We start from the raw sequence: 20163 nt of genomic DNA, 5'->3' as shown, positions 1-20163 counted from the left end.
TAATAGAAATGAGGGGGGGGGGCACCATTCAAAGCAGATCAGTGTGCATAAACACGAAAATGTTTTCACTTACCACGTACTTGACATTCGACAGCTTATGATATTTGCTATTAAAAAACCATTGAAATTCACTGAAAAAACCATAGGTTATAGACCATATATAGTTAGGAATTAGCATTTACAAAACCTTGAAAATTCACTGAAAAAACCATAGGTTATAGACCATATATAGTTAGGAATTAGCATTTAAAAAACCTTATTTTACTCACACAAAACCATTGAAATTCCATATATAGTTAGTTGCACTAACTATATATTGCGCACCCGCAATCCACTGCTGATCATGTCACATATTACATCATTCATGACATGGTCAGTGACATCACTGATGACATCACTGATGACATCTCAAATGACATCACTGATGACATCACTGATGACATCTCATTTGACATCAATGACCACATCACTGATGATATTATTCATGTGACAATACAATGCATCTCTTCACATTTTAATATAACCTCTGTTTCACCCAGTGTTAAAAACAGAGTATAATTTTTGAAACCATTGACACATCAATACTAGTTACTACATACGTACTCACTGATTCCTACGTCTACACACACATTCACTCATTCACCCATACAATCATTCATACATACAATCACTCATGTTTACAACACAATCATATGCACTCATACACCTATACAGACACTCACACTCTGCCACTCATCCATGGAGTTACTCACACACCTAGTCAGTCCTGTAAAGAATCAATCACACTTCCATTTTCTACTCTATACAGTTAAACATAGAGCACCTTACGTTTTCAACCATATACTAACACATACTTACTCTCTTATACAATCATTGATACAAGTACACATTGATCTGTACAGAGTCACACACCTCCCATCCAGCCACACACACACTCAGTCTCCCATGCAAATACTTGGGCAATCAATCAATAACCCATATAGTTACTCATATAGCTACTGATCAACACATGCAGCAGTTTACAGAACAACAGACATAATGATGCACAAATTAAGACAGTTTAGTCACTAACCCATGCACTCAGTGAGACACATTTAATCACTCACTCATACATTCAGTCATGCACCTACTAAATCCTTCGTCCAGACACTTATACATCCACTCATTCTTCAATATGTAAGACATATTTTAACTTTACAGAAACATAGTCACTGGATGTTGTCATCAGTGATGTCACTGACCATGTCATGAATGATGTAATATGTGACATGATCAGCAGTGGATTGCGGGTGCGCAATATATAGTTAGTGCAACTAACTATATATGGAATTTCAATGGTTTTGTGTGAGTAAAATAAGGTTTTTTAAATGCTAATTCCTAACTATATATGGTCTATAACCTATGGTTTTTTCAGTGAATTTTCAAGGTTTTGTAAATGCTAATTCCTAACTATATATGGTCTATAACCTATGGTTTTTTCAGTGAATATATATATATTCACTGAAAATACCATAGGTTATAGACCATATATAGTTAGGAATTAGCATTTACAAAACCTTGAAAATTCACTGAAAAAACCATAGGTTATAGACCATATATAGTTAGGAATTAGCATTTAAAAAACCTTATTTTACTCACACAAAACCATTGAAATTCCATATATAGTTAGTTGCACTAACTATATATTGCGCACCCGCAATCCACTGCTGATCATGTCACATATTACATCATTCATGACATGGTCAGTGACATCACTGATGACATCACTGATGACATCTCAAATGACATCACTGATAAGATCACTGATGACATCATCCAGTGACTGTGTGTTTCTGTAAAGTTTAAATATGTCTTACATATTGAAGAATGAGTGGATGTATAAGTGTCTGGACGAAGGATTTAGTAGGTGCATGACTGACTGTATGAGTGAGTGATTAAATGTATCTCACTGAGTGCATGGGTTAGTGACTAAACTGTCTAAATTTGTGCATCATTATGTCTGTTGTTCTGTAAACTGCTGCATGTGTTGATCATTAGCTATACGAGAGGCTATATGTGTTATTAATTGGTTGCCCAAGTATTTCTATGGGAGATTGAGTTTGTGTGGGGGAGGCTGGAAGGTGTGTGACTCTATGCATAGATGTGTGAGCAGTTTATTCACTAGGTGTATGAGTTCAAGAGTGCATGTGGAAACAGCTACATGGGCAGTTGACTGTGTGCATGAGTGTATTGATGAGTGAATGGATATCTCAATGCTACATGTCATAGTAAGTACATATGTAAAACACAGTACATGTGAGAGTTGGCATATATAAATAACTGTGCATGAGAGCCACTGAATGAGTGAGTGGTTGTATCGATCATTGTGAACTTGTATCAGGGATTGTATAAGAGAGTAAATATGTGTTAGTATATGTTTCAATAAGTAAGGTGTGTTTAACTGTATAGTTGAAGAAATGGAGGTGAGATTGTTTCTTTGCATGACTGACTGGGTGTGTGAGTAACTCCATGGATGAGTGGCAGTGTGTGAGTGTCTGTATACACTGAGTGTATCTAAGGTTATATTAGAGTCTGAAGAGGTTTATCGTATTAGCACAAGAATGATGTCAAATGAGATGTCATCAGTGATGTCATCAGTGATGTCATTTGAGATGTCATCAGTGATGTCATCAGTGATGTCACTGACCATGTCATGAATGATGTAATATGTGACATGATCAGCAGTGGATTGCGGGTGCGCAATATATAGTTAGTGCAACTAACTATATATGGAATTTCAATGGTTTTGTGTGAGTAAAATAAGGTTTTTTAAATGCTAATTCCTAACTATATATGGTCTATAACCTATGGTTTTTTCAGTGAATTTTCAAGGTTTTGTAAATGCTAATTCCTAACTATATATGGTCTATAACCTATGGTTTTTTCAGTGAATTTCAATGGTTTTTTAATAGCAAATATCATAAGCTGTCGAATGTCAAGTACGTGGTAAGTGAAAACATTTTCGTGTTTATGCACACTGATCTGCTTTGAATGGTGCCCCCCCCCTCATTTCTATTAGGAGTACTCTCTCTTTGCAGATAGTGAAAGGTAGTTAACGCAGGCCTTTGCCCCCGTTGTAATCCGTCGTGCCTGCTTCTCTCTCCATTTGATTGATTGTTATCCAAGTATTTACTGTTTTAGAATTAGTTCTCTTTGGTTCATTCTCTATTTACAAACAAACACAGAGTCGCAATACTCTGTTTAGTCTTTGCAGATAACGAAAAATCGTGTAAAAAAAAAGAAAAGGAATCGAGCAAAATCAGTAGGCCACTAATGGGATCTCTTTTTGACCTCGCTAAAATAGAAACATTAGGAACAACCCCTCATGACAAATACAAAACTAGTGAGATGAACTAAACTCCACACAATGATGGCTGCAAAACAGCTCGGCTCCGCCACCCACCCCGCCCAAAATAACGATAAAGAACGGCTGCCATGATTGGTTGCGGAATGACCACGACGGAGCTACGAAATGGTGCTGCTCTCATGCTAACCCCAGCTTCAGTCTGAAACATCCAGAAACACTGTAGACTACCAATTCGATCAGTTCCGGTAGCGCCCCAATGTAACCCGGTAGAGAAGAACTAGCCCTCCCCTCTTTGACTGATGGTTCTTGTTGCCTGTCCCTTCTGTTGTCATTTAACAGAACTATTTAGCCTGCTGAAAGGGGTTGTGTTCCGACCGCTGGTTGGTGGAGACATTTTGACTATATTCTGGACCTGCGTTGTCGCGTAATGCGTCATATGACGCGCCGCGTTAGCGCATCCGGAAGTCATCCGGGGCGCGCAGCGCGTAACGTAAGCATAACAAGTCATGTGACTTGTTAATAAAACTTTTCATTGGTTCATTTTACTTTTCTTATTGTAATGATGAAAGGCTTGGTCATATGACCTAAAAATTACGCTTTTCATTACTTCCGAACATTATTTTTTCTTAAATATATGTTATAATGTTCCAGGCTAATGTACTTTCCCGGAAATTTTACAACTGTCCTGCAAGTAAAATATATTCTTTTTTCGAGAAAAAGAGCGTTTCTTCGTCCCATGACGGAGCCGTTGAGCAAAAGAGGGTCGACCTGCTGTCTTAGTCGCCGATACGCCTGAATATGAGATTCTTATCGATCACTTTATGTTGCAGGAATAGAAAACACAACAGCCCTTGACCATTTATCTTTACTGCGTTCCTTCGTATTATACCTTTTACCCTTCATGTAATTGGTCTGCTTTATTTCACTTGCCTTTTAATGATTCTAAAACAGTCACTATTATTAAAAACTTTACCAATGTATATACTACTACCATGTTTTCTTTTAAAAACCTTTATTGTGAAAATTTCATTATACAAATACAAGCCTATAACCACGTGGGCCTGCCACAGAGCAAACTGTAATCGTATATGATGAATAGACATTTACACTGTAGAGGAACGTAACGGGCGGGCCATTAGGTTGCAAGAACTAAGGTGTCTAACAGTTACGGAATCGGTGGACGTACATTTTATAATTAAAATACGACAGGGCCAGTTACAATAAAATTATCTAGATATACATTTGCGGGCAAGTACCATGGGTGACGTTAATTCGAACTTTCAACAGTACAGTAATCAATAACACATCAGAACTTAACATCAATAGGGATGTCGAAATAGTCAATCAATTCTCGTCCCCGCCCGCCATGTGCTTCAAAACTGCATACGTATCTCGTGATTTCAAGGTTCTGCAACCAGTACACAACAAGGAGTTACGAGTCCCATTTATTCCGGCGCCATTTTGGGCGAGGACGGGCAGGTCCAGGATATAGTCAAAATGTCTCTACCAACCATCGACTATGATGATGTTTATATGCTGTATTTATTAGAGTAACACTCATCTGTCCACATGAAATTAATTTGCCACAATCTAAACATGTCATTTTAATCTTTCCAAAGTTCTTCTAAATATTTGGGACCGTTTCCCTTGCCTCTGAAGCTCTCAGTGCCACTTCTTTGATGAATGTACTAGCAGGTCAGGGGTTCTCCTCCAAATCTCTCTTTTATGCAGCACTATAATTAATTGGTGCCACCTCTCCATATGACGATGCATGGTATAGTTACCACAACTATATATTTTTTCGGTTCCTCTGGAGAGTTCATCGTGGCAGATGAAGCGTGTAACGTACCGGGCATTTACCTTTTTTTGCATGTACAGGAAAGGAAAAAAAAAATCGAGCGTCCGAGTTCTAAGGTGTCCCAGGGCCATTTTAGTGGACCAGGCCCAAATCCAAAGAACAGGCCGCCATTTTGAGAGTCCTCTTGCAGCCGCCTGTCGCTGTAGCATCAAGAGCAGCCGAAACTCAGCTGAATGGCAACTGAAACGGTAAAGGGGCCCCCTACTACAGCAGACGAGCCTCCACCTAGGAAGGCCCATTCACGCCGGCTCCCCCCCCCTTCGGGCACCCCACGCCGTTATTCGGAGCAGTATTGTAGGATGGCCACACCAGTGCGGCAACTTGCTAGACATCACCTCGGTGGTAACCGAATCTCAACGCCTTGTGGTGTCTTCTATTCAAAAAACATTGTTATGCTGCCTTCGACCTATTCGCCGCAAGTGCGCACACAACTCAACTGCATAGCTTGCTAGACACCACCCCGGTGCCATACGGATCTTGGAATCTCAGCACCTTTTGGTGTCTTCTCTCCAGAAAATATTGTTGTGCTGCCTTTGGCCCCATTCGCACATCAGTCCGCTACTGACGCCATCTCACAGGCTAATGGGGCGCCCCACGCCGACTTTCAGCATTGTAGAATGACCACACCAGTACAGCAACTTGCTAGACATCACCTCGGTGCCATCCGGATCTCGGCGCCCCACTGCAGATGAAGTGCCTCTCAACTATGAAACCACCACGGTGACATCCGGATCTTGGCGCGTTGTGCTGCCTTCGGCCTATTCGCACATCGGTCCGCTACTGACGCCATCTCACAGGCTAATGGGGCGACCCACGCCGAGTTTCAGCATTGTAGGATGACCACACCAGTACAGCAACTTGCTAGACATCACCTCGGTGCCATCCGAATCTTGGCATCTCAACGCCTAGTGGTATCTTCCATACAAAAAATATTGTTACGCTGCCTTTGGCCCCATTCGCACATCAGTCCGCAACTTAGACATCACCTCGGTGCCATCCGGATCTTGGCATCTCAGCGCCTTGTGGTGTCAGTCAGAAAATATTGTTGCGCTGCCTTTGGCCCCATTCGCACATCGGTCCGCTACTGACGCCATCTCACAGGCCAACGGGGCGCCCCACGCCGACTTTCAACATTGTAGGATGGCCACAGAAGTGCGACAACTTACTAGACACCACCTCGGTGCCATCCGGATCTTGGCGCGTTGTGCTGCCTTCGGCCTATTCGCACATCGGTCCGCTACTGACGCCATCTCACAGGCCAACGGGGCGCCCCACGCCGACTTTCAGCATTGTTGGATGGCCACACCAGTGCGGCAACTTACTAGACACCACCTCGGTGCCATCCGGATCTTGGCGCGTTGTGCTGCCTTCGGCCTATTCGCACATCGGTCCGCTACTGACGCAAACTCACAGGCCAACGGGGCGCCCCACGCCGACTTTCAGCATTGTAGGATGGCCACACCAGTGCTGCAACTTGCTGGACACCACCTCGGTGCCATCCGGATCTTGGCGCGTTGTATTGCCTTCGGCCTATTCGCACATCGGTCCGCTACTGACGCCGCCTCACGTGCCAACGTATTTTCTCCGCATTTTATACCCTATGCCGCATAACAGGTCATGTGACTTGTTTATAAAACTTTTCATTGGTTCATTTTACTTTTGGTTTCCTAATGATGGAAGGCTTGATCATATGACCTAAAAACAACACTTTTCATTGGATGAAAACTTTTTTTTTTTCCCCAAACGATGAAAGCCCCACCTTGTTTCTGGATGTTTCAGACTAAACTGGCGTCAGCATGAGAGCACCACCATCTCGTAGCTCCGTCGTGGTCATTCTGCGAGCAATCATGGCAGCCGCTCCCCACCAGAAGCCTGCAGGAGTCGGGCCCCCAAAACTTTTGATGAATTCTCAAGGCGGAGGGGACGCTTTCGAGAATGGGGTCCAAGACCTAGCAGACAAGCGTCCGATTTCCAAGGTGTCCCAGGGCCATTTCAGTGGACCAGGCCCAAAAAGGAAAGAGCCTGCCGCCATTTTGAGAGTCCTGTGACAGCCGCCTATCGCTGCACCGCAAGAGTGGGCGCAACTCAGCTGAATTGCGGCTTTTGACACAGTGGACCAAAAACGGACGGAATGGCAACTGAAACGGTAAAGGGGCGCCCCACTACAACAGATGACACTCCACCTGGAGAGGCCCGTTCACGCCGCCTCCCCCGGGGCGCCCCACGCCGTTATTCGGAGCAGCATTGTAGGATACCAAAACCAGTGCGGCAACTTACTGGACATCACCTTGGTGCCATCGTTCTGCTGCCTTGGAACTATTCGCACAACAGTTTGCTACTGATGACCCACCCCCCGCGACGCCCCACGCCATTATTTGCTGGGTGGCAACTTACTAGACATCACTTTCGTGTCATCTAGATTTCGGCGCGTTCTGCTGCCTTGGAACTATTCGCACAACAGTTTGCTACTGATGACCCACCCACCGCGACGCCCCACGCCGGAAATCTGGACGTTGTGCTGCATTGGGACTATTCGCACAGCCGACCGCTACTTCGTTGTTTTTCCCTAAAAATGTTTATATGTTATTACTATTTTTGTTTTCTTGTATATATTTATAAATTATTAAAGTTTTATAATCTTACTACTTTGTCGGAGTGCTATATATTTTTAATGTGACACATAATTGTAAAAACTTTGATGTACAAAGAGTCATCCCTGGAATCTTCCGCTTCACGCTCGGTCCCCTCCCCAATCACAATACAGGATGGTTTTCAGATAATAGCAACGCTTCTGCTGTGACGGATCTCATCGAGTGTGGGCCTTGATCTACTATAACTCCTTTGAAGAGGGGTGATTCTTTACAGCTGTGGCCATAAACTACATCTGCAGGGCTAGCTGATAGCCTAGGACCGGCCTGGACAATCGGACACAGAGGAAAAGGAGTGTCAGAGGGTGCGGTAGTGAATAGGGCGAAAGGGAGGTGTCGGGCGGGCACAGGGTGTGATTCTCAGGGAAGAGCAGCGCAGATGGGGGGAGGTTTATTGCATAAGACAGAGAGCGGGGGTGACCACTGCCTGGGTGAGATGCTTGCGAGGGTGGGGAGCCATGCTAAGGATCGACAGCGTGCACAGAGTGGGTCTGGTCAAGGCATCTAAAATGGCTGCCGTGCACGACAAAAGTGTGGCATTTGAAAAAAGACAAGATGGCGCAGACAATGTTTTTCAACACTTCCTGATTTCCTTTGAATCGAACGTTAACAGACGTTGGGGCATATTACCAAAGTTAAGCGATATTTATCCCTAACGATGCATTGCAAAGATTTTTTTACCGTCAGAAATTATCGCAGATAAACCTTGCTATTATCAAGGTTTATCGCAAATACGATAAAAAACGACCGCAATGCATTAATATCGCTGAAAACTCAGCGATATTCATGCATTACCGAGCTAATGCTCTTAGCCATGTTATCCACCTCCCATTGCATAACATGGCTAAGAACTGCTCAGGGCAGCTGTTACTTTTTGGAGATATTCGCGCTTATCTCGAATATTTCCAAAAGTTGATAATAGGAGATAGCGATGTTAGCGACTGTTTCCAGTCGCTAACATCTTGGCATGCCCACTTTGCATGTCATTAGTGATAAATATCACTCACATGCAAAGTGGGGCCCAAGATGGTCGCTATCTCCTACTAGCCGTCGCTAACTGGTGTTAGCAACAGCTAGGTAATACAGATATAATTTTATCTCCGCGAAGCGGAGCGCTGTTACAGATATATATCTTGTTTTTGAACGTTAATTTCTCAAAATGCACTGAAGCACATATATTGAGACCTAGCAAAGGCACATCGGGCTACCAGTCCCTAATATTTTACCAAGTTTCGTGCAAATCCATTCAGCCGTTCGATTATTATTATTATTTTTCTTTTTTTGCCCCGCGGGGCCCTTTTTAAACCTCCACATCAAACCTAGGGGGTCAGCGAGGATCTACTATGCCCCCTTATGGTCATTTGCCCCTTCGCTTTGGCCTCCTCTTGTCTCTCGATCCTACCGAGAGACAAGATGGCGGCCGCTACGTACTGTTTGGAATGTTTACAGACACCGGAGAGCCAATCAGCTTCGCTTCGCAAAGCTCCGTAACGCGAAAAGTACGCGAAGCGGTGCGCTGTTACAGATATATATCTTTTTTTGAACGTTAATTTCTCAAAATCCACTGAAGCACATATATTGAGACCTAGCAAAGGCACATCGGGCTACCAGTCCCTACAATTTTGCCAAGTTTCGTGCAAATCCATTCAGCCGTTCGATTATTATTATTATTTATTTTTTTTGCCCCGCGGGGCCCTTTTAAAACCTCCACATCAAACCTAGGGGGTCAGCGAGGATCTACTATTCCCCTTTATGGTCATTTGCCCCTTCGCTTTGGCCTCCTCTTGTCTCTCGATCCTACCGAGAGACAAGATGGCGGCCGCTACGGACTGTTTGGAATGTTGACAGATGCCGGAGAACCAATCAGCTTCGCTTCACAAAGCTCCGTTGCGCGAAAAGTACGCATCCTGGGACGCTGCCTGGTCCGCTGTTACAGATATATATCTTTTTTTAAACGTTAATTTCTCAAAATCCACTGGAGCACATATATTGAGACCTACAAAAGGCACATCGGGCTACCAGTCCCTACAATTTTGCCAAGTTTCGTGCAAATCCATTCAGCCGTTCGGGCTAAAAGTGAGGCCAACCGCCCTATGGAAAACTCAATGTTAAAAACACGTTTTGGGACCCCCTTTTTTCTCGGCCCCCCCTTGACGAACCCCCCCCCAAATTTTCAAGGGCTGCTCAGAAACAAAATGTGCCATTTTCCTGAAAATTTCAGCCAATTCCGTCCACAAACGCCAAAGTTATTAGACATAGAATTTTCAAAAATCCCATAGAGAAAAAATCCTAACTATATATACCTACTGGCGACCGCCAGTAGGTAATATATATATATATATATATATATATATATATATATATATATATTCACTGAAAAAACCATAGGTTATAGACCATATATAGTTAGGAATTAGCATTTACAAAACCTTGAAAATTCACTGAAAAAACCATAGGTTATACACCATATATAGTTAGGAATTAGCATTTCCAAAACCTTATTTTACTCACACAAAACCATTGAAATTCGCATATATAGTTAGTTGCACTAACTATATATCGCGCACCCGCAATCCACTGCTGATCATGTCACATATTACATCATTCATGACATGGTCAGTGACATCACTGATGACATCACTGATGACATCTCAAATGACATCACTGATGACATCACTGATGACATCTCAAATGACATCACTGATGACATCACTGATGACAACATCCAGTGACTGTATGTTTCTGTAAAGTTAAAATATGTCTTACATATTGAAGAATGAGTGGATTTATAAGTGTCTGGATGAAGGATTTAGTAGGTGCATGACTGACTGTATGAGTGAGTGATTAAATGTGTCTCACTGAGTGCATGGGTTAGTGACTAAACTGTCTTAATTTGTGCATCATTATATCTGTTGTTCTGTAAACTGCTGCATGTGTTGGTCAGTAGCTATATGAGTAACTATATGGGTTATTGATTGGTTGCCCAAGTATTTGTATGGGAGACTGAGTGTGTGTGTGGGTGGCTGGGAGGTGTATGACTCTGTGCATAGATGTGTGAGCAGTTGATTCACTAGATGTATGGGTTCAAAAGTGCATGTGGAAACAGCTGTATGGGCGGTTGACTGTGTGCATGACTGTATTGGTGAGTGAATTGATATCTCAGTGCTACATGTCAAAGTAAGTACATATGTAAAACAAAGTACATTTGAGAGTTGACATATATAAATAACTGTGCATAAGAGCCAGTGAATATGTGAGTGGCTGTATGGATCATTGTGAACTTGTATCCGGGATTGTATAAGAGAGTAAATATGTGTTAGTATATGTTTGAATAAGTAAGGTGTGTATAACTGTATAGTTGAGAAAATGGAGGTGTGATTGATTCTTTGCATGACTGACTAGGTGTGTGTGTAACTTCATGGATGAGTGACAGTCTGTGAGTGTCTGTTTACACTGAGTGTATCTAACATTATATTAGAGTCTGAAGAGGTTCATCGTATTATCACATGAACGATGTCATCAGTGATGTGATCAGTAATGTCAAATGAGATATCATCAGTGATGTCATCAGTGATGTCATTTGAGATGTCATCAGTGATGTCATCAGTGATGTCATTTGAGATGTCATCAGTGATGTCACTGACCATGTCATGAATGATGTAATATGTGACATGATCAGCAGTGGATTGCGGGTGCGCGATATATAGTTAGTGCAACTAACTATATATGCGAATTTCAATGGTTTTGTGTGAGTAAAATAAGGTTTTGTAAATGCTAATTCCTAACTATATATGGTGTATAACCTATGGTTTTTTCAGTGAATTTTCAAGGTTTTGTAAATGCTAATTCCTAACTATATATGGTCTATAACCTATGGTTTTTTCAGTGAATTTAAATGGTTTTTTAATAGCAAATATCAAAAGCTTTAAAATGTATTCTTCTTTTAATCGAAAAATATATTTTATATGTTTTTAATACAATTTTTTTATGTATATATATTTTTTTTATTTTTTTTTTGTTTCGCTACCGGTCCGCGCACCGGGTAGCTTCCCGTTAGCTCAATTTGGTGCCCCGACCCGGTCCGCGAACCGGCAAACGTTCCGTTCGCGCAACTGCCGCATTAGAAAACAACATCGTGACGCGTCGCGTAAGCGCGACGTATCGCGTTGTCGCGTAATGCGTCTTATGACGCACCGCATTAGCGCACCCGGAAGTGCTCCGGAGCGCGAACCGAGGCGCGAAGCGCAGCACCCCGGAAGCGATCCGGGGCGCGGCGCGGAGCGCGTAACGTAAGCGTAACAGGTCATGTGACTTGTTAATAAAACTTTTCATTGGTTCATTTCACTTTTGGTTTCCTAATGATGTAAGGCTGGGTCATGTGACCTAAAAATAACACTTTTCATTGGTTTAGAATTTTTTTTTTTCCCAAATGATGAAAGCCCCCACCTTTTTTCTCACTCTGACTTTCAACTTTGTGAGAGGAAAACCTATTTTGATTAATAAGAAATGGCTTCATTAGTAGCTGCAGCTGGTGCACCCCCACCACCACCTCCTAGGAAGGAAGGACCACCTCCTCAGGTCATCCTTAATCAAGAGGAGGAAGAAGAGGAAGAGGAGCAAGAGAGGAGACAGTTTTTGCCTGAAGAGCCAAGGAGGTCCCATGTGAAGGATAGTTATATCTGGCAATTCTATACATTTCCCCGGGGCCAAAAAAAAGTAAATGCCCGGTACGTCACATGTCTGATCTGTGACAAAGCTCTGTCCAGAGGGACTGATAAAAAGTACAGCTTCGGGAATTACACCATGCATCGGCACATGGAGAGGTGGCACCCTATAAATTATAGTGCTGCGCAGGTACGTAACCTGCAGGAAAACCCCCCTCCTGTGGCCAGTACATCAACAGAACAGGCAGTGGCGGGACCAGAGGCGAGGGAGACGGTCCCAAACATCCAGATGACTTCGGGGTCGTGAAGCAAGTCAGCATTTTTTGCGGCAAATTAATTTGCTATAGGGAGAGTAGCATAAATCTAATCAACAGAGCTATTGAAAATCATAAATGTCCAAAACGCCCCAGAAAGTAAATTATCTTTTTTTTTTGTTGCTCCTGTTGAGCCCTTTATAATGAATGATTTTCGTTTCCCCCCCCAAAAAAACAAAAAAAATATAAAACCGTTCAAAAATACAAAAAATGTAAAAAAATGTTCAGAAAAATAATAAAAAAAATATAAAACAACAAAAACAATAAAAAAAAGTTATTTTCAGAACTACCTCCCATTTATAAAAAATTGCTAGAATGTTTAGCACTCTGGCAACCTCTATTTCTTTTGATTCGCTTCCCGGTTCGCGCGCCGGTACGCGAACCGGAAGCGAAACAGAATAAAAAAATAAAAAAAAGGAAGAGTGAGTATAAGGGAAGGAAACAGAGAGTAATGTTAAAAGAAAGACAGCTAGAGGGAGTAACACAGAGATACTGTTTAATAGATCTATTTACCAAAGAAAAGATGTAAGAGGGTATAATTGAGAAAAACAAAATAGATAAGGAAGTGAAAGAAAAAAAGGAGAGTACAAGAATAATAAACAAGAGTTTCTTAGAGAATGTGAGTGAATGTTCAAATTAAGAAGAAAAACAGTAAAGGATGTGGAATGAGAGGTAGGGATAGAACCGGACTAAAAAAACAACCCTGAGGGAAAGTGTTAAGAAAACAGTGAGCGAAAGTAAATAGGAATAAAACAAGATGTATGACAGTGACTAAGGTTAAAACATGTGGATTAACAGAGAGAAAAAACAGAAAGCAGAAAAGAAGAAGTGACAGAAAAGGAATAATTGAAACAGCAAAGAAATGTAAATAACATAGTGTGCTTGAACTACAGGGAGAAAGCATAATGAACAAGTAGTGAAAGAGTGATGAGTCAGAGACAGTGAGAGTAATAGAGACGGAGTGAGTGAACAGGAGTGAGGAACTATGAGAACAGAGGGACTGAGAAAAGGAGTGGAAGGAGTAGAGTAAGTAAGTAATAGAAAAAGGAATGAGGGAAGTAGCAAAGGCAGGAAACTGAGGGTTAAAGAAATGAAGCAGTGGAACTAATAGAAGTTAAATGTGATAGAAATGTAACGAAAAGAGTACAAAACACTTACCTTATAATTGTCGTTAACTTAGTCACTTCTTATTTTTATACTTTCAATCTGTGAAAGAAAGAACAAAAATTTGAAAAATATTAAAACATGTATTTAAAAATTAGAAAAGACAAGGGAAAAGATTGAAAATCATCCAATTTTACAAAGAAATAAGGTTAGAGATAAACATGCAGAAAAAAAAGAGAAAGAAACGGTGATAGACAGTCAGAGACAAAAAGAAATTGTAATTGAGTAAATTACTAAGAGAAAAAAAAGGAAGATACTTTCAGTGACAGAAAAGAAGGATAGAAGAGAAAACTAAATGAAGTTGTGTAAGCTACTAAAAGAAAGTGCGTAAGGTAAACTATATAAGGAAAGGGTGAATAAGGAAAAGAGAGTGAGAGAGAGAAGAGACAGAGGAAGTGAAGGAAAGAGTGTCAGATACAGACTGAGTGAGGCAACAAAGAAAGATAAATGAGTGAGGGTGAGTTATACTAACTGATTGCACCAAAAAAGGAGAACCCAAAAATATTTAATTTAGAAAACAAAGGGAGGAAAGATGGAAAAGACAAGCGAAGCAGAAGGTCTAAAAGCTGGAAAATGGTGCAAGGGAGAAAAGAAAAAAGCAGAGTTGGAATAGGGAAACAAAGGTTGAAAGATAAGTGGAGTTAGAGAACAAGGGTGAAAGAGAATAAAACAAAAGGCAATGTGAGTATGTAAAGAGGATTGATAGAAGGTAGTAAAAGACGAGTGAGCATGAGACAAGACGAGTACAAATTAAAATTCACTATACAAAGTACAGAATTAATTATACATGTTAAATGGTTTATTTTTGCTGTTCTCAGAATATATCAAATTTCACTAAAAACAGTGAGTTGAAGGTATTCATCATATAACAGCGGGGAAAAAAAACACAATCAAAATGATTGTGTTTAAAAAACCCATATAACATAACCAATCAGAAATCAGAACTCCTCAAAAGTAACTTACTTTCCATGACATCGAAGGATGTCCTATGAACAGCTTATACTCTGTTGTGCTGTTATTATTTTCTGCCCGCCACTTTCTGAAAGAAAAGCTCCATCGTTTTGACAAATATGTTACATACAATAAATGACTTCTCGCTCTCTACCGCACTTCTCCTCAAGGCCAAATAGTGTAAGAGCCATTTATAACTCTTGGAATTCTTCTAAGCAAATCCCGTCATTTTCTGTTTTCCACAACTTTCAGAAAGAAAACGTTCAAGATCACTTTCACAATCCTGTACTAGTAATATCTCACCCTTCTTGCTCACTCATGTTCCACATTTCCTATGACACTGATACTGCTTACTATGAGGCACACTTACACTACCTCTATGACTACTACAATTATTTAATTCTCTTGATCACTGTTAATCACAAAGCAATTTAAAACAGTACATAAAATTATATCAACTCCTAGAATCATTATAGGCCAGTTACCTACCCTAAATTCTCTCTTCTGAAAACACAAAGTAAGAATATTTTAAGTCAAAAGGCAACATTGTTTCATAGTCAAATGGGAATCATTTCCGACACCAGCTTTTTTTACATTTTAAATAAGCTGTGTAATAAGCGGATGTTGTCAAAGTACCATCATGTCATATAATAGCTGCAGTTACAAATGTTCTTCCTAAAATCAACGACTGTGTAGCCACAACATTTGTAATTAAAGTTGAAAACTTACTTTCATCAGGTTTATATAGTTGGAATTTTAAAATGACATTATAACCAAAAGTTTGTACAAATAATGTGGACAGCATTGCAGACTTACATTACCTCTACTCCATGTTTTGATTGGCTGCTTAAATTAGCTTATTAAAAGAAACAGTTTTTCTGAACTCATTCAAAGTGCAGTTATTTTTCCATGACGTCAAGTGTTATGGTAAGAACACCGTTTGCTTTGGGAAATACTCTGTTGTCCTTTAACTAATCCGTGCCCACCACTTTCTGTAAGAAAACCTTCTTTTTTTTCAGGAACTACTTAAAACTCAAAAATAACTTTTCACTCTGTACTACACTTATCCTCAAGGCCAAATAGTGTAGGAGCCATTAGAACCTCTTGAAATTCCTCAGAGCAAATCCCGAGATTCCTTCCCTAAAATTTTGGTTGTAAAAACACCAGGTAAGAATTTTTAAGGTCAAAAGGCAATATATTTTTGAAAGTTAAAACAGAATCATTGCAGAATGACCAGCCGTTTCTAGACTTCAAATAAGCTGTGTAATGTCCTGATGTTGTTGAAGGACCGTCATGATATATAATTGCTGCAGTTACAAAAGTCCTTCTTGATATTGACAACTGCGAAGCCACAAAATTTTTAATTAAAGTTGTCAATTTTGTTCCATCAGGCCTACATCGTTGGAACATTAAAATGACATACTGGCCATATCTTCGTATAAATATTGTGGACAGCATTGCAGACTTACATTGGCTACACTCCATGTTTTGATCGGCTGCTTTTACTAGCTTATTAAAGGACACTGATTTACTGTCTGGCAAAGTTAAATATATAAATCTTTCTGAGTCTACACTAGTAGTACTTGATACCCTACAGTTCTCGCAGTCATGCTGCCATTGATAAGAAAGGCCAAACAGACGATCCACATCTACACCTTCATCTTGCAATACATCAAGCATATACATTAAAAACTCCTGACAATCTTACTGAATATTTTGAGAGAATTGCGTTTGACCTGAACATTTGTCTAACAGATTTCGAATTTCAGACACACTTTCTATTTTTGTTCTATCAGTGCTACATTTCTCTAACACAGAATTCAATAAACAGCAAAAACTTTGATCCGAATTGATCACAATCTGTTCTTTTAAAGTTTCTAGAGAAAAGACAACATTAACCACTACATTAGCATAGCAGTTGACACCAGAACTATTTTCAAATTGAAAACCAACAACATCTTCAACAGAATCCATTTTCTTTCTGCTTATAATTTCGGGTTCATCGACTTTTCGTCTTTTTGCTACAACCTCCCTACTATTGGTCACATTTCTTCGTTTCCGGCCTACCACACGTTTCTCAAACAAAGGATATTGAGGCAAATGTGGCGCATACTCTCTTCTTAACCTATTGTATTCCTTAACACAATCTAGATCCGCACAAATGTTTGTGACATCACACTCAATCAAGTACAATCCCGATAAAGTTCTGACTCGTGACAATGCCACATATGCCATACCCTCCTTGAACACAGAACTGCCAATTTTCACCAATGCACTGTCTACACTTAAACCTTGCGATTTATGGATTGTCACCGCATATGCCAAGCAAACAGGAAACTGTTTACGGCAAACATATAAGTCTTTTACAAGCAAACACCTAGCAGAGCAACGACCAATTAGCTGTACTTCCTCAATGCCATCAAATTTAATTTTTAAAAATTCAATTCCATCTCTATTTCTGTATTTCTCAAAATCAACAACATTACCCATTGATCCATTTACCAGACCTCTTTCAACATGTAAATTCCTTCTCAAAATGATACGGCAATTTAAGCACACATTCAGAGTCTTTTCAAAACCAGCAGTTTTAGATATAGTCTTCTCTAATGAATCCAATTTAGATTTCAAATTCTCAGACAAAATAATTGTTGCTCCCATATGCTCTATTCTGTCAATAGCTTCCAGTTTCACAATCTCTTGGTTTTCTAAATTCAACATTTTGTTGTTGAAGATGGCACATTCTGCAAGAGTTGGCATCAAACATATTCCAGATTTCTTCTCAGTAATTTTCCGAAAAATATTCTCTGGCAGAACGTCTTCTTCTGGATACAAATTTGACAGTAATCGTGCATGTAAAGCTTCTTTCCCATGCTCGGTCACTTTTCCGATTCTAACATCTTGTAGAATATTCTTATAATCCTCATCCTTCGCTTGACGCATATTTTCACGCAGTTCAGCATAATTGAAGTTTAACCATATATTAACGTTGCCAATGCTCCCTAGGCACTTCCTGGTATCTTCATGTGTAAGTAGTTTAAACACTGGTTGTCCTTTCACTGGTGTCAGCTGCAGAAGATCACCAAAAACAATGATGTGGTTGCCACCAAATAACACATCATACTCTGTTTTAAGAACTTCTTGCATTCTCAAATGCACAAAGGCAAGCATGACATTGGAAACCATGCTTACTTCGTCAATGATAAGAAGTTTCATTTTCCTCAAGACTCTTGAAACTTCACAACAAGCATCTCCAGATAACTTGTGGTATTGTAATTTGTTATCATGCTCCACTGGCAGCATCAGTAGACGATGCAAAGTAATACCTTTAATGTTATGTGCTGCCAGTCCAGTTGGAGCGGTGACAACACAAGACAGCGATGACTCAGTCCTTTTCTGCAAATAACATGAAATTGCTTTAATGAGGAAACTTTTTCCAGTTCCTGCTTCTCCACTCACGTACAGTCGGACAGGCTTCAACGATGTACATGAGCACTCTTTCTTCTCATGACTTAATCCATGATCAATTTGGTTGGTAACTTCGTCATATATTTTCCTCTGCTCAACGTTGAGTTGTCTTTCCAAATCTTCTAAGTTAACTGCATCCTCCTGAGCATGTGCCATGGCTCTTTCCACTTCAATCATGACAGTGGCAGCTTCATTTTCGATAACTGGTCCTCCTAGTGGATCCTGACTCAATGAAACAGAACTCTGACTGTCCTGAGAACTGTCTCTAGCAATCTCGGCTGCAATTGTTGCTTCCTGCTCGATTTCCGCATTCAACATTTCTAGATATTTTGGAAAAACAGGACATTCTATGGTCTCCTTGGCTGCATTGAAAGAGTCTTCGTAACAGAGTAAATCTCCAAGCAGTTCCTCTTCTGCACGCCAAGGCTTGAAAAGTTGCAAAAGAGCTAAATAGAAAAACTCTTTTCTTTCAGGAGATTCGCCACTCAATTTTCGATGATTTACCAATTGGCATTTTCTTTGCTTGACCAGACATCCCTCACTTCCAATTACAGCATACACTCCTTTATCAATATCTTCTGTGATGTTCCTCTTGAATATGTAATTTTGTAGAACCTCATACAGACAAACATTCTCGAGGTGACTGCTTCTATTTGGATAATATGTATCCAACATGTTGGTCTTCAAAATATCTGTACTGTTTGGCTCCTTTTCCGCCAAATACTCAATTTCCCGTACAGGTTTCAGAACTCGATTACGCGTTGCAGCAAGACCAAGACTCGCCCAAATGATACTCCTAGATTTGGCATAGAGACTTGCTGAAGATAACCGGTCAGAACATTCGTAAGCTCCGATTTCTCGATGCGACAACATCTTCAGACTGAAACTGTACAACTTCTTACTGAGGCTCTTTTCATGGGAAATTTCCTCCCACATATCCTTCAATTCTGTCTTTTCTTTTTTTGTGATGTAAGATGTCACATACCGAGCCACAGCCATACAGTTATCAGCCACAAACTGTATATCCATGTTAGCATTCCACATGGACAAAATCACTGGGTTGTAGTCGTTGATGTACTTGGACTCTTTGTTTCTTTTCAAATTGTATGTATTTTTGGGTGATTTCCTCGTCACATTATGTTGCAGCGAAGACATCAAACTGTTCACTCCTCCTTTAGAAATCACCGGTCGTGGAAAGCCGAAACGACATTTTGTGTAGAACTTGTCCTTGTTTCTGAATTTACGACGACAGTATTTTCCACAACGATGGCTTTGACAGCGTAAAACTTGTTCTCTTAGGCTTTTGTCTTCCTTTGTCTTTGGAACAGCACATGTAGAATACTGTTCTATGAAACTCATCACTAAGTCATCCGGATCTGTTCCAAATTTGGGTGCATCTTTGATCCATAGCAGCATATGTATATGAGGAGCACCTCTTGCTTGATACTCCTTTCTCCAGAAGAAATCCAACACCTCTCCAAGAGGTGGATTTTTCTTGTTCATGATGAAAGACATCATAGCTTCAAATCTATGATTGAAGTACCTGCATACATTCACTGGATCCAAAGAGCAAAGTTCTCCGGTTGTCTTGAATTCGATATTTTCAAGGTTTCCATTTGCCTCTCGTAGAAATTCAAGTAAGTCTTCCCAGCCATACTCGGCACAGCTGAGAGTGAGGAACCATGTGGGAGTTCCTAAGTTCCTCAGCATACATTTTAAATCACCATGATGACGGTACCAGTACTCATTAGTA

This window comes from Lissotriton helveticus, chromosome 5_1, assembly GCF_964261635.1.
Source record: "Lissotriton helveticus chromosome 5_1, aLisHel1.1, whole genome shotgun sequence".
Taxonomy (NCBI): Eukaryota; Metazoa; Chordata; class Amphibia; order Caudata; family Salamandridae; genus Lissotriton; species Lissotriton helveticus.
This window is presented reverse-complemented; position numbering follows the sequence as displayed.